Source organism: Phoenix dactylifera, chromosome 9 (assembly GCF_009389715.1).
Source record: "Phoenix dactylifera cultivar Barhee BC4 chromosome 9, palm_55x_up_171113_PBpolish2nd_filt_p, whole genome shotgun sequence".
In the NCBI taxonomy this organism is placed as follows: domain Eukaryota; kingdom Viridiplantae; phylum Streptophyta; class Magnoliopsida; order Arecales; family Arecaceae; genus Phoenix; species Phoenix dactylifera.
Genome location: NC_052400.1, coordinates 9,677,839 through 9,678,668, shown reverse-complemented (window position 1 = coordinate 9,678,668; position 830 = coordinate 9,677,839). Strand labels below are relative to the sequence as shown.

Sequence of the window (830 nt, the reverse complement as noted above, 5' to 3'; positions counted from 1 at the left end):
ACCCAGCAAATTAATCTTCTAATCCTGTGACCTCTTAGGTAGAATAAATGCACAACCAAAAATGTGTTTTTTAATAGTTATTAACCTACCTAAAATCTAATCCTAAGTGTAAGACATTGATAAGCCGATTATTTTCCAAAGCATTAATTTAGTATTTACCATTTATGATTGATGCTAGAGCTTTTTGTTCACAAGTAGTCATAAATTTATTTTTTTAGGATTTAAATGTAGAAATTGCGAATCCCCTTTAACATTTCTTAAAAAGAGACATACGATTTTACAACGAGAAAATATTTTACTTTTGTTTTGTAGGGCTTTACCCTGCAGGAAGCCCTTCCAGAAATTCTCGACGGCAACCGGGCTGAACCCGGGCCGAAGAGGGGGTTTGGAAATAGTTTTCAACCAGCAATTGACGCGCCTCGGTTAAAACCTCATTAGCTGCGTCATTGCCCCAAGCGCAAAGATGGTTAGCTCAGCCCAACGCTTCCTTTTTTATACACCAATTGGATCCCCGCCTCCTTTGCTCGATTCCGATGTGGGATTATTTATTATTCCTCATCCCACCGCCTCTCACGTGCCGGTCCAGAGCAGGCCGCGCCAAGAGTCCCTGAAGACCCAGGTTCTTCTACTAGAGCTCGTGTTTGGTTGTGGGTAGGGATGGATTGCTTCTCTTCCTATTTCCCATTGAAGAAACTGGTCTAGCCATCCCATGCAAAGGGTCCGAATGGTTTCAAATTGGTCGTTCAGGTTGGTCAGGCATCACTTGGTTCTAGATATGGACCGATCACATTGGGTTAATCAGTTTAAGTCTGACATAAAACGAGTCTAGC

General features: G+C 41.9%; 1 non-coding gene across 1 annotated transcript; it reads right to left on the bottom strand.

Moving 5' to 3' along the window:
- Window positions 1-312: 312 nt before the first annotated feature.
- Window positions 313-465, bottom strand: LOC120112077. The gene has a single exon (XR_005513573.1). It is a non-coding gene; the product is annotated as a U4 spliceosomal RNA (small nuclear RNA).
- Between the last annotated feature and the right edge of the window lie 365 nt (window positions 466-830).